Source organism: Triticum urartu, chromosome 1A (assembly GCF_056163025.1).
Source record: "Triticum urartu cultivar PI428250 chromosome 1A, HENAU_Tu73, whole genome shotgun sequence".
Lineage (NCBI taxonomy): Eukaryota > Viridiplantae > Streptophyta > Magnoliopsida > Poales > Poaceae > Triticum > Triticum urartu.
The window spans coordinates 495418498-495432773 of NC_141873.1; the positions used below are offsets into that span (position 1 = coordinate 495418498).

At 56.1% G+C, this 14276-nt stretch overlaps 1 pseudogene; it reads right to left on the reverse strand.

The window, feature by feature from the left end:
* Positions 1 to 9015: 9015 nt before the first annotated feature.
* Positions 9016 to 10754, reverse strand: LOC125536389 (UDP-glycosyltransferase CGT pseudogene; annotated as a pseudogene).
* Positions 10755 to 14276: the final 3522 nt, after the last annotated feature.

Sequence of the window (14276 nt, forward strand, 5' to 3'; positions counted from 1 at the left end):
CCTTCTTATGAAACTTCCTTTTTGTGAAAATTTCACTACTATAAGCTTATTTTTGCATATCATAAAACGCAATATCTTTGTATGTTGTGTGCAAGTTTGTTCATTTTTTTAATGTGTTTCATTTTGTTCTTCTTAAAGGGTAATACCAATTCGACTAGTTCATTTTCCCTTAGAAAACTTTATATTTTGATTTTATTTTAGTTTTTATTTCATTTCTAGCCTTCTCAAAGGGTGATACCTATGCCACTAATTCATGCACCCTTAGAAAACTTAAAGGGTAATACCAATTTTCCTTTTTCTTAAAGGGTAATACCAATTCGACTAGTTCATTTTCCCTTAGAAAACTAATTTATTCCTATTTAGAAGGCCCTTTTGTTTTAGTTTTATTTTAGTACAATAGTATAAGGACAGTCAAAACCTGGTGCGTGGCCTTCTATCCAAGGCCCGACTTTGTTCTGATCCAAAAGGAGTCATTTATCATGAGATTAAAGGTTTCAATAGACTGAAATCCAGTCGAAAGCACTAGTTGATGAGTACTCGTTGCAAAGATCACTCCAATTCCTAGGTTGCGACAAGTGGCGCACATGCAGCGCGTCACTTGTCACACCCTGGGAGTTTTCCCTTTTTTGTAGATCCGTTTATTCGAAACATTTTATCTCTTAAACCGTGCGTCCAAATCTCAAACCGGTTTTCATTGTTGGATTCTCGCGTCGAGATTTTTAAAACTAGATCCCATGTTGATAGGTTTTGGCGAACTTTTTTTATGAAAAAAACCGTCTGAAAAAACCCAGACGAAAAAACCGAACCGGGAGCACTGTTTTTTCCTTTCCAAAAGAGGCATGCCCGTGCCTCTCACGAAATCACAAACGTGCCTTTCGCGGAAGCAAAATCGTGACTCTCGTGAAAGGAAAAAAAAAGAGAGAACGCGTTTTTCCGTTTCCGAGGAGCCACGGCCGTGACTCTCGCGAAAGCACACTCGTGCCTCTCGCGGAAGCAAAACTGTAACTCTCGTGAAAGGGAAAAACAGAGAACACGTTTTTTTTGTTTCTGAGAGGCACGGCCGTGACTCTCGCGAAATCACAGACGTGCCTCTCGCAGAAGCAAAACCGTGACTCTCGTAAAAGGAAAAAATAATAGAAAATGCATTTTTTGCGTTTTCAAGAGGCACATTCGTGACTCTCGCGGAAGCAAAACCATGACTCTCGCGAAAAGGAAAAAAACAGAAAACGCATTTTTTTTCGTTTCTGAGAGGCAATAGAAAATGCGTTTTTTTCGTTTCCGAGAGGCACAGCCGTGACTCTCGCGAAAGCGGGAAAAACAGAAAATGCATTTTTTTTCGTTTTCGAGAGGCACGGCCGTGAGTCTCACGAAAGCAAAACGTTACTCTCACGAAAGGGAAAAAAGAAAAGCGCTTTTTTGCGCAAAAAAATTGAATTTTTTTAGAAAAGCTAAGGAAGACAGGTGAAAAACCAAAACGTCGAAAAAAGAAAAAAAAACCGTTTAAATAGCCGAAAACACGTACGAAAAAAAAATCTGGATGAAGCGCCTAGAGCGTGACACGTGGCAAATGGCTGAAAGTGCGCCAAGTGGCACTGATCGTTGCAAGGCTTCCGAAGAAACGTTTGTTAACTAGTGGCTCCCAAATTCATTGACGATTTGCCTTTTTGTACTGTAGTAAATAGCCCATGAACGTGCAGCCTCTGTTGCTGATGGCACTAGGCCTTGGCAGGTTTGGCTGAATGCTTTGTCAGCTGCTGTCTACATGAATTCGGGGCTTTGGGCATCATGTTTGGACGTTTGGTGACCCTGATAGTCAGTTAACAAAATGTTTTTGCTGGTTCCGTGGCGCTCCAACGCTCCGGAATGGAGGAAGACGCACTCCGCTCTCGCTCCCCCACCAGCCCCTCGCCATGCGCCTCCCCGGCCGTGTCGACCACCACATCGGCGCTACTTACTCCGAGCCCGTCGACCACCTCACCCCCTGCCCGACGCTGGCCTCTCCCCGGCGCCTCGAACTCCGCGGCTGCGCAGCTGCGAGTCCTTCAGCACCTGCGGTCGCCCCAGGCTCCCCAAGGCACGTCGGATCTGGCTGGATCTGGTTCCGGTCACCTTGAAGTGGGCGGTCCGAGCGAGGCCAGTGGGCAGTCGCCCTGCTTGGCAAGCGGGCATTCATACCCTGCGCCGGCCTACTTTGGGCGCCTCCCCTCGCTGATCTCGATCTCGCCCTCCTCCACCATTACTGCTCTGCGCTGCGCGTCATCCCCCCCTCCTCGCCTCGCATCCATAGTCTACATCCCGTCCACCTCCTCCTTCAGTGTGCTGCAGGGCACGCTTCCGCCCTCCTCCTCCCGCTCGGAGGTGCGGGATTCGCGCGATGGGCGGGCCCCTGAGGCCTCTGCTTGGAAACTGGTCGCTTCGAGGAAACGGCGGCGTGCACCGCCCGTACCATCTTCAGCCGGGCTGAGTAATGGCCGCCCGCGCTCCCCAGCTGAGCTCCTGCTCGCCGAGCAACGGCGCACTGCCTATTTGAGGCGCTTTCGCGGCAAGTGTCTTCGCTGTCTCGCCCCGGCCACCGTGCAATTGATTGCCGAGATCCCGTGCGCTGTTCTTCCTGCTGGCATTGGAGGCACCGCTCCAGGTCCGCCCGTTGCCCCGCCCGCAAGCTCGCCCCTAGCCGGAGCTCCTGCGTTCCACCTCCGCCTCAACCTCCCACAGCGCCTCGCCGCATCCCGCCACCACCACCACCTGCGTCTCGCCACCCCACCGCACCCAGCCACACCCCACCGCCCTCTCCTCCCGTCCGTGCGCGCCCCCCTGCCCTGCCGCCTGCGCCGATGGCCTACCTCCCTGGGGACCCCTCCCGCCGCCCGGCGGCCGGCGCCACCTTTTCGGTGTGCTCCCAGGCTGTCAAGGACGCGGCCCGCCATCTCAGGGGCACAGCGGTGGTCGTCACCCTCTCGGAGCAGCGCCAGGACATCAACCCACAGCTCGTCACCAAGGCCATCGAGCGCGACCTCGCCATTCCTTTCGACCAGATGCACGTGTCAAGGCACAATCCTGAAGACTTCCTCGTCCGGTTCGCGCACGCGCGTGATCGCGACATTGCTGTCGACGCCGGCGTGGCGTCCTGCCGCGGGGTGGCCATGACCCTCGCCGCCTGGAGGCCGGTCGCGGGCGGGCATCAACGAGCCTGGCGCTTCTACTGTCACCTGGCCATTGAGAACCTCCCCGTCCAGGCGTGGCGACGTGAGGTGGTGCAGGACGTGCTCGGCCTGTCCTGCTGGGTGGACAGGATGGAGCGCCAGACGACGTCGCTGTCCAACACCGCGCTTGCCTACGCTTGGGTGTGGGCGTGGAGCCCCGATGACATCCCCCTCGGCAGCGGCCATTCTTTCCTGGATCGTGCGCCGGACGGCCGTGGTCGCCCCGCTCTCCCCGAAGGCACCCCGCGCAAAGAGGCGCTGCACGGTCCCCAGTTCCCCGTCATCATCCACCTGGACCTGACCAAGGACTACACGCCGCTGGCCGATCGCGCGCCCGGGGCCAGCCAGGAGTGGCCCATCGAGGAGCGGTTCGGCTGGACTCGTCACTTTGAAGATGGCACGGTGGCGCCCGCCCCGCGCCGCCGCCCCCGCGGCCAGGATCACCCGCGCCCCTATCCCAGGCGCCGTGGGGGGTGATGACGACGATGACGTAGCGGGTGACCGCGACCGTGGGCGTGGGCGCCGGGGCGAGTCGCGTCCGGCCCGGCGCAGCGGTCTGCTTGGCTGCCGCTCGGATGGCTCAGTGCGCAGTGCCACCCCGGATGGGCGTCGGTCGCACGGCTCTTCATCCCGCCACGGACGTCGCCACGCTACATCTCCTGGCTCCTTTCACGGGCGGAGCACCTCGCGTGGCTCCAGCAGCGGCCAGTCGTCGCGCCGCAGCCGCTCGAGGTCCCGTGAGCGTTTTCGCCGCGGGGGTGCCCGCTCCGCCTCCCCGACAGGCGTTTTGGCGGATGCGGCCGTGCCGCCTCTCGTCTTGGCTGCGGTGCTGCCTGGCGCCCCGGCGCTGCCTGTGCTGTCTGCGGATGCCGCCCTTCTCGGCGTCCCCGTCTGCCGTGTCGTCGGCCAAGAGCCTCTGCCCTTCCCCTCCGAGGCAGAGATGCTCTGGCGCGACCTCACGCGCGCTGACCCCCTCCTGCTCGACCTGGATGGCGGGACCACGCGCCAGGTGCACTCCTTCCCAGCGGACGAGACCCTGTGGCCCTACACCGACCAAGCCCCACTCCCCTGGTCTGGTCTCTCGGCTACGAAGATGGGCCTGCTGCCTGCACCGGCCCGAGGCCCGGACGAGGAGCCCTTGCAGCCCACGCTGCTGCCCAGTGCGCCCCTCGCCCCTGGCCCAACCTCGGCTACATGGACCCGGCCCCGCCCGCTCTCGAGGAGGTCGTCGTCCACAAGTCTCTTGCTGACCGGGTCCACCTGGACGACGTGGCTGACAGCCTGGCTTGCAAGTTCACCGGGCTGGAAGTCGACGAGGACGGCCTAGCGTCGCTTCTTGCCAAGCTCTTCCGCACGCCGCCGGCCTCGCTGCTTGGGCCGCCACCGCCCCCTCCGATCAAGACCGGTGCTGGCTCCCCCGACCCTCCGATGATGGTGCGCACCCCCATTGCGACACCACCGCTGCAGCGTCGGGCCAGCGCGCGGATCGCCAAGGGTGCCACGGGTCTGACCCAGCAGCAGAAGGCGCAGGCATGCCTCGCGCACCAGCTGGAGTTCATCTCGAGGCCGGAGCACTTCACGCCGGAGATCCGGGAGCGCTGCATCAACAGGTTCAAGGCTCCGCTTGGGAAGCTAACGGCAAAGCTGGTCAGGGCTGCTGGGGTGCACGCCAAGGCCTCAATCAACTTGCCAGATGAGGAGATCGCCGCCCTGGCCGGCGAGGAGGCTGGACTGCCTGTCTGAGGCGGCACGCGGACTAGTCATGGGCCTTCACCTCCGTCATGATAGTTTGCCAGATCAGTAGGATTATGCTTTGTTTCGGGCCGTCCTGTGACCGCGCCGTAGTTTCGCTATGTCCCGCGCCGTTCTGTGACCGCGCTGTTGATGTTGTTGTTTTTCCTTCCCAAGCGTGCCCGCCGACCGCTCGTAGCCCTGTACCGGCCAATGTTGTTGTTCTTCAAAGTGGCACTGCTCGCTGTTCGAGCGTGTCTTCGTCATCGGGTTGCCTGCTGTTTTCCCAATGAACACGCCTTTTTCCTTGCTAAACTGGAATGCACGTGGACTGAATGATAAAACCCGCCGTGGCGGGGTGCACTCGCTCGTGAACCAGACACGATGCGCTCTTGTATGCGTCCAGGAAACCAAAAAGTCCGCGTTTACGCCGCCGGAGCTCTGTGAAACGGTAAGCCCCGCGCTCTCAGAGCATGCCGTTTTGCCAGCGGATGGCACGCGAGGCGGGATCTTACTCGCTTGGAACCCGTCTGTCTTTCGGCTTGATTGCATTGCGGTCACCGAGTTCGCCATCACCGCCCGCGTCAATCCTCTCCTTGGTGGCCAGCCCTGGTGGTTAACCTCCGTCTACGGGCCAACGGGCGACGCGGATAAGCTGCGTTTCCTTGCTGAGCTCGCGGGTCTGCGTGCGGTGGCGCACGGGCCCTGGCTCATCGTCGGCGACTTCAACCTCATCTACGAGGCGCGCGACAAGAGCATCTCGAACCTCAACCGCCGGCTCATGACCTGCTTTCGGGACGCACTGAATGCTAGTGAGCTCCGCGGCTCAAGCTGGCCGGGCGGCGTTTCAGGCTAGGCCAGTGCTGGTGCGTCTGGATCGGGCCTTCTGCGATGGTGACTGGGACCTCACCTTCCGAGGCGCCAGGCTACAGCCGCTGGCCACCGCCATGTCGGATCACTGCTCACTTGTGAGCCGCCGGTCCGACGGCCGCCGTGCTTCCGTTTCTAGGCTTTCTGGCCACATATCGAAGGTTTCCAAGAGCATGTCACCGCGGCCTGGAACGAGGGATGCCCGCCGATGGATGCGTTCGGTCGCCTAGCCCTCAAGCTACGGCGAACTGCAGCGGCATTGCGCCGATGGCATCGCACTCGCATTGGTGACACCCGACTGCAGCTTCTGTTCACCTAGGAGGTTGTGTTTCGCCTTGACACGACTCAGGAATCCCATAACCTCGAGGCGGATGAGTTGCAACTGCGAAAAATCTTAAAGTCCAGGATCCTGGCCCTCACGGTCATTGAGCGGATCCGCGCCAAACAGCGATCCAGGGTAACGTGGTTGCTGGCCGGCGATGCCAACACGAAATTTTTCCACCTCAAGGCAAATACTCGGCGCCGAAAGAACTTTATCGCATCCCTGAGCAATGACAACGGCATTGCCACTGATCAGGGCCGCAAGGCGGAAGTCGCCACAGCTTTCTTTCAGTGACTTGTGGGCACACCGCAGGCTTGCCGCGCCACTGTTGACTGGGACGGGCTTGGCCTACAACACGCTAACCTCGATGAGCTTGAGGCGCCTTTCTCGGAGGAGGAGATCCTTGCGGCCATCAAGGACATGCCCAGTGACCGTGCGCCGGGGCCGGACGGTTTCACCAGGGTTTTTTACAAGGCGGCGGCCCCCACCATAATGCCGGACCTGCTCGCCGCATTCCAGCAGTTGCACCAGCTGAATCGGGCGAGCCTGCATCGCCTGAACACGGCTAACATTGTGTTGTTGGCCAAAAAGGTGGACGCGACTTCGATGGTGGATTACAGGCCGATCAGCTTACTCCATAGTGTGGTTAAGCTGTTCATGAAGGTGCTTGCGATGCGTCTTGCAAGGCGGATTGACGAGCTTGTTGGACCAGCCCAGTCTGCGTTCATCAAAGGGCGATGCATCCAGGATAACTTCATGTTCGCCCGAGGGATGGCACGCCACTTCCACCGTGTCAAGCGCGCCATGCTTTTCGTCAAGCTCGACATCGCCAAAGCTTTCGACAGCGTATCCTGGCCATATCTGCTTGACATGCTCCGTGCTCGAGGTTTTGGCCCGAGATGGTGCGATTGGATCTCCATGCTCCTTGCCACCTCCTCGTCGCGTGTTCTGATCAATGGGGTGCTTGGTCGGCCCACAGTTCACTGTTGCGGATTGCGTCAGGGTGACCCTCTATCGCCGTTCTTATTCATCCTCGCCATGGAGCCTCTTCAACGGCTTCTCGATGTCGCAGTGGACACAGGGGTTATCTCCAAGCTCCAGGGTCAGTTGCCGCAGCTGCGGGCTTCCCTCTACGCCGACGATGTGGCTCTCTTCCTCAACCCCGTGAAGACCGAGCTGGCAGCTCTCCGCTCCATTCTCACTGCTTTCGGTCTGGTTTCTGGGCTCAAGGTAAACTTTGAGAAAAGTGCCGTCCTCCCCATAAGGTGCGAGCAGTTGGACGTGCAGGACGTGATCTCGCCTCTTAGGGCTAGGGTTGAGAGCTTCCCCTGCAAATTTTTGGGGCTGCCATTGTCGCTCCGGGCCTTGCGTAAAGTGGACCTGTAACCGCTGCTGGACAAGCTCCGCGCACGCCTGGCGCGCTGGAAGGCCAGACTGCTCACCCTTGCGGGGAGGCTGGTTCTCCTCAACTCCGTCCTGACTGCTTTCACCATATACTGGTCGGCCGTCTATGCGCTCCCGCCATGGGTTCGTAAGGAGCTGGATCGGCTGCGGCGTGCATGGCTATGGCGGGGGGAGGAGGTCTGCCATGGCGGGCACTGCAAAGTCGCGTGGAGCCGTGTCTGCCGCCCGCGGGATCTTGGCGGGCTCGGTATCGTCGACCTGGAGCGGTTCGGCGTGGCGCTCCGCCTCTGCTGGCTCTGGGCGGAAAGGACCTCGGTTGTCTCCTGGCAGGGTTTACCGGTCCCGGTGACACTTGCGGAACGACATATGTTTGCGGCAGCATGTGCGGTCACCGTTGGGGATGGCAACCGGGCCAGTTTCTGGTATGATAGCTGGCTGCCCGAGGGCGCGCCGCTCGTGATCGCCCCTGACCTATTCAAGGCCTTAAGACGCAAGGCGCGCTCCGTGCGTCAGGCACTGTTAGGGAGCAGTTGGATCCAAGACCTGCGTGGTCGGGTGACCACCGACATGCTGCCTTCCTTTGTCAGGCTATGGGCGTGTGTCAATTCCCGGCAGCCGCTCTCCCCCGGCACCACGGATTCTTTTCACTGGAGGCTAACGGAAAATGGTGTCTACACGACGGCCTCCGCGTATAGGCTATTCTTCATCGGATCCACTACTTTCCCATTGCGGCAGGAGATCTGGAAGGCCTGGGCTCCGCCCAAACTCCGTACCTTTGCATGGTTGCTCGCCCAACGGCGGATCCTCACAGCCGACCGCCTACTTTCCCGGCAATGGCCCAATTCCTATTTTTGCCCGCTATGTATGCGGAGCCTTGAGACATCGGTGCATCTCATGAAGGAATGCCCTTGGGCACGATAGCTATGGGAAATGGTGGCGCACCGTTTCGCTGTCCCGGAGCTAAACCCGGCTGCATGGACGCTGGATACGCCATGGATCGACTGGATAAGCTGCATGAGTCGCGCGCCTTCCACTCGGAAGCTGGCGAAGTCGGTTATCCTTCTGATTTTTTGGTGGATTTGGAAGGAGCGCAACATGCGCATTTTTGGCGGTGCCACGGAACGCTCGCCGCGGCAAGTCTTGCACCTCCTGCTATCGGAGGCAAGCGACTGGGCGCTGGTAAGAGGCCGGCACCTAATTCTGCGAGAGTAGCTCATTTTTTTCTCTTTTGCTTTCTCTGAATTTCTTGTTCCGCAAGCTAATGAGTTAGCCTGCACCCTGTACTCGGCGCTCTTTCGCCTCCCCTTCTAATCAATGAAATACGCAGCTCTCCTGCGTCTATTTCAAAAATAAATGTTTTTTCTCTGGCCTAAGAAAAATTGACTAATCTAAATTGTAAATTCAGTCGACTGACTGTTAGTCGCTCCCGTCACCTATTGTATACTGTACGTATATAGTACTAGCAATAAACGGCGTGCAAGCAAAGACCATGAAAGGTTTTCGTTCGGAAAAAATTAAGGGAACCATGAGGCAGCAGGGTGCCACTTGTGCACTCATTTTCCTCCTGGTTCTCCTATTTATTCTCGATCGATCAACGATTATGGCATGCATCGTGATCGATCCACTCGAAAGGACGATACAAAATGCGACAGGGCAGGAGGTTCAGTAACCAGCAGCTCCCGGCCGGTAACCGAGCAGAGCAGTCAGCTGAGCGTGGCAAGGAACTCCTGCATGCTCCGGTGGCTGGAGCCGCCCTCGGCGACGGCCTTGGTCGCCTCCAGGCTGATCTCCCTGGCCCTCGCCGAGACCGCCTCGTCGCCCATCACCTCCTTCACCTTCTCCGCAATCTCCGCGCCGCGGACCAGCGAGCCCTCCCCGCCGTCCCAGCTCCAGTGCTCCACCCACAGCCCGAATCCGCCGCTCTTTATCACCTTGGCGATCAGCCGCTGGTCGCCCAGCGTCGGCCACGCCAGCATCGGCACGCCGTACGCCGCCGACTCCGTCACCGAGTTCCACCCGCAGTGGCTCAGGTACAGCCCCACGGCCGGGTGCCGCAGGACCGCCTCCTGGTCCACCCACTCCTTGGTCACCAGCCCGCGCCCCTGCACGCGCTCCAGGTACCCGTCGCCCAGCACGTCCTTGAGCTCCGCCGTGTCGTCGCGGTCCACCACCGTCGTCTTCACCACCCACAGAAACCGGCTGCTGCTCGCCTCCAGCCCGGCCCCGATCTCGCGGATCTGGTCCAGCGCCGCCGCGTTGCGGTTGCCGAAGGCCACGTACACCACCGACCGCGCCGGCTGCTCTCCGAGCCAGGCAATGGGTGAAGAGGCGCCGCCGTGTGCCGCCTCCTTGTCCGTGGCCGACGACTTGAGCGGGCCGACCGCGTAGACCGGAGGGAACCCGGGGACGACCTTGCCGTCCCGCAGGGCGGCGAGTGCCTCTGGCTCCAGGGCGTCGAACGTGTTGACGAGAATGCCGTCTACTTCGGCGATCTCGCGGCCGTTGGCGATGAACTGCTTGGTGAAGAGGCTGTCGGGGTTGCGCAGCACGTTCGGGGGGTAATCGACCGGGATGCGTCCAATGCCGGGGATGTCGACGTCGCCGGCGAGGTGGTCTGCGTTGGCGCCGTCGAGGTAGGTGGGGAAGTAGGCGAGGAAGGACAGCATGGTCGCGCAGGAGATGAAGAGGATGTGGCACGGGAGGTGCAGCTCCTTCTTGGCTATGGGGATGACCTGGGAAGCCAGAGTGACGTCGGTGACGAGGGCCGACGCGCGTGGCGTGGCGCCGGCGATGAGCGGGCCGAGGAGGTGGGCGGAGCGGCGCAGGGACTCCCACCTCAGGACGAAGGGGTCCGTGCCGGCGAGGGTGGCGTCGTCGAGCGGCAGGAGGTTGAAGTCGATGCGCCGGATGGCGGGGAAGGCGGCGAAGAGGGCGGCGAAGTGCTCCGACTCGGCCTCCGAGACCGTCGGCAGCGCGGTCACGACGGAGATGTCGACGTTGCCTTGGCTCGCGAGGGAGCCGATGAAGCGGGAGAAGGGGAGCAGGTGGCCCATGCCGGCGCTCGGGATGAAGACGAGATGCAGTGCGCCTCTGCCCTGGTCGCCGGAGCTCGGCGTCGCCGCGAGAGCCATTGATGTGTTAGCTTGTTTTGCGACTGAGAGCTGAGAGGCCTGGCGGGTGTTTGGTGTCGGGTCGGCCAAAGCAATTATCAGTTCTGATCTGCTGGCCGGAGTACTATATTGCTAAGAGCATCTTCAACATACGCGATAAAAATCTTTTACAGCGCCAAGGGGCTTGGTTTCTTTTCCAGAGCATCTCCAACAGGACGCAGCTCCTTTGACTGCCGTTGGCTCACTAACATGTGGATTCGGGCTCATATGTCAGTGGCCCAACGACAGAGCACCGTACGTGAGAGGATCCTTCTCCCTCCAACAGAGGTGCCTATATAGCGCGCGTGACAAAAACAACACTTGAGCACAAGCTGTAAAATAGAGCACGCACAAAAACGGGGTTGTAAATTTAGCGCACCCAGACTACGAGGCTGCAAATTTGAGGCGCCGATTTGTGCGAGTGGCCTGCAGTATGTGGGGCCGCCGAATTGGACGTCGTGTTTTTGTGCGTCTGGTAAACCTTCCGCGCGCAAAAACACTATTTCAGCACTGCAAAACTTTTTTAGCTTGTCCCGCTACCGTGTGTCTGTTGGAGATGCTCTCAGGCGCTGAAAATTTTAGCGCGTTGCTACAGCATAGGCGTTGCAAAATCCAGCGAGCGCATAACACAAACAGTTTCCATACGATGCAATGATAGTTCAAATTCAAGCATAAAAACTAGTTCAAATTGATGCAACTCAAGCGCCACACCACAAACTAGTTCATAAAATGCAAATAAAACTAGACAATGATTGCAAAAAAAACTATACTGCTCCTCGTCCTCCTTGGTGGTGTAGTCCGATGACGTAAACGCGTCAACCCACCAACGATCATCCTCGTCCCAGGTCGACGCAGGTCCAAGCTCACACTGGGCTTCTGCATCGGCCTTCCGCGCACGGTTGTCCGCCCGACGCGTGGCTTGATCCGCCCTCCTCCGCTCCTAGAACTCGGTTCGTCAACGATGTCTTGCAGGCGTGCTCATCCGCCTCGGCGATGAGGACGCGGCACTCCCGCCTTCGTTGGACGCGGCAATCCTCGTCGGTGATGAGTCTCGGGGGAGGCACGAGTTCCTGCACCTACTCGCGTGTCCTCACGTCGGAGAAGCTCATCTGTGCTCGTGGCCTCCCGAGGCGCCACGCTGCCGCGTCTTACGCGCAGGCGGTCTCGTGGGCGGTCTCGAACGTCTCGAGCCCAAGGCGTGTATCACCGGAGCAGATCTCCGCATAATACACGCCGGACGGGCGGAGGCGGACACTGCGGAAGCCGGAGCAGCTTCAGGGGCGCGGGGGCATGGCGGCGGCGGCAGGGCACCGACAGAGGCAAGGAAAAATATGACGGCGCGAAAAAAGAGGTGATGGAGACGGCAGTTGGCGGGCGCCCGCGCGCGGGTTTTATATAGCGCGCTGGACGCCGCGCGCCAAACTGTCGCATTTGTTATTGTTTTTTCACGTGCACAGTTTTTTAAGCGCGCCTCCGCGTGCCAAATCTAACGCGTCCGTGGGAGATGCTCTAAGAAAGCTAATGAGTAACTATATTTGTGCTGATGACATAGTGATCACCATCAATCAATGTTGGTTGCTACGCTCGTTCTGTAAAATAAAAAAAAGTGTGGATCTTCTCATCTTGTAGGTAAGGCTAGTCATAGTGGGAGTAACTTAGGTAGTAACATAGCGCACTACAAGAAATGTTTGCTTATGTGGCATGTAGTTAATGAGGAGAGGATTGCTGTAAACATAGCGCTTTTTGAGAAAGGATGAGTCTACAAACTAATAAATGAAGTCATCTATGACACTACTACTATATTACTACGCACTAGTATGAAAGTAATAGTGAGCTTATAGCCCGCTTACATGACACTTTTGTCTATATGGAGGAGAGAGGTGTGAAAAAGTAAGGGGAGTGGGCTCTCATGTAAGAGACTAGCTATATGCACATTACTAGGTAAATACAATAAATGTGAAGAAAAAGATAGAGTGGAGATGAAAAAAGTACTAGTGTAATAGCTAACCTTATCAAAATTGCATAGAAGCACCTGCGGGCGGAGCCCCCTAATATCTCACCATTGAATATGCATAAAGATCTGCACCACTATATGTATTCATCATTTTAGTTGCATGTATGTTCTGATGTAGAGATGCATAGCGTTGTATTGATGTATTCTCTGCATGCACTGGCCCATTCAACAGCATGCTCCTACTTTAGCCGCCAACATCCAACAACTAAAGCTACATTTATTCAAGCAATGATCACATCATCAGTTAATGCCTTTCCCATTGATTTCATCTATCCCGTTTCATCTTTCTTCAACTCCTTCGTCTCAAACTTAAAAGCCATTTCACGAAATCACACATTTTTACGATACTTATTCATGCGAAGTTATCTAATTAGATTTGAGAGGGTTTCTAAGATATTTTATAGTATTTGTTTTTTTTCTGTTGATTGAGAAACTAAGTACTTATGAGAATAATTCTAAAAACCTATTCTATAATAATCTCAGGTATTATCCTGTTTTAAGAAAGCTGAGAATTTAATGTACATGCTCTAACTCCGGTGTCATCATGCTGTTGGAACTATGCATCTATCACATGTACGTGCTCTAACTCTGGTTCCATCATGCATCTATTACATGCATGTTCTCTAACTACAAACCTCCGGTTGTACACTCCATTTACTACTCACGCGGTAAACCGGTAACATTTCTTCCTCAGCACACTAAACTCCGGCCACAATCATCCATTAGCAGTTTAATACTACATAGTTCTAATGTTCTATCACTAATGAACTGACACTGGATGCCCTATACGCCCCATAAAAGATCAGAGTCATCTAAAAGAAGAACAATACTTGGATCGACATGCCTTAATAGATAACAGGGTTTAGAACTTGTTGTGTTTGGTTTATCTGGAAGACAAATCTGCTCAAAGGAGCTTAACTTGTGTTTGTGTAAGCATCAGCTTCTCACTTAACGGGTTTTACTTATAAAGGAAAATTATCTAATATTAATTATCATCTCCATCCAACAACAATGTGGTATTAATTGCTACATTTATAACTGGCACCCGTATTTTTTTCATGCAAACATAGGTGGTATTTATTGAGAATATTGACTCTATATACGGAGGAAAGGAGTCACAGTGTATCATCAAGTATTTGATATGTATCCGTAACTAGCAAATTCATTGTGCCTTTAATGCAGCCATGCCATTGCAGGAACTCAATGACACAGATATCAGGGTGCGGCGTTGCCGAGAGCCATTCGTCCGCCTCCCCAACCTTATAGCCCACATTATTGTATGAATGCATATGGATGATGGCTATAGATGATATGGCGGTTCCTTATAGCCATCAGCTGGCTGTATTATGAACAATGCTTTTAGACTAGTGTTATATGCATGACACTAGTGTATGTAACTTCTCAGTATGACTAGCCTAAGCTTCACGTGAGCACCGAAACATTTTTCTAAAAGTTAGCACTCAACAGTTGCTTTGCCTCGATTCTTGGAACTGAAAGCTTGCCTTCTTTTTTTTTTTTGCGGGGTAAAAAGCTTGTCTTCTTGTACAGCAAGGGTTCCACGGGTACTGCATTTCCATCATATT